At 64.8% G+C, this 284-nt stretch overlaps 1 protein-coding gene across 1 annotated transcript in view; it reads left to right on the top strand.

Moving 5' to 3' along the window:
• Positions 1–284, top strand: part of CELSR1 (cadherin, EGF LAG seven-pass G-type receptor 1) — a 109059-nt gene that overhangs the window by 79803 nt on the left and 28972 nt on the right. The gene's annotated exons all lie outside the window — the stretch shown is intronic.

The following is a 284-nucleotide window of genomic DNA, read 5'->3' on the forward strand; positions in this document are numbered from 1 at the left end:
AGGGGCCCTCCCGTGGCCACTTGCCCACTGGACCGTGTTGTGGGCATCCAGGCAGGGCCTTGGCCGCCCCGCCCACCCTGCGTCGGGTACAAGCTGTGGGCTCTGCGGGTCTGAGCGATGCAGGGGTTCAGAAGCTGTGAACACAGCCATGAGAAGCTCCGTCGCTCTGTAATCACGGCGTTTCTCTAAACGGAAGGTAAACCAGCGGGACGGCTGAGGCCGATCAGTTCGGGCGTGTCCCTGGGTCGGCCTCTGGGCTGCCCCGTGCTCATTGCTCTGAGACG

This window comes from Myotis brandtii, unplaced genomic scaffold (genome assembly GCF_000412655.1).
Source record: "Myotis brandtii unplaced genomic scaffold, ASM41265v1 scaffold952, whole genome shotgun sequence".
Lineage (NCBI taxonomy): Eukaryota > Metazoa > Chordata > Mammalia > Chiroptera > Vespertilionidae > Myotis > Myotis brandtii.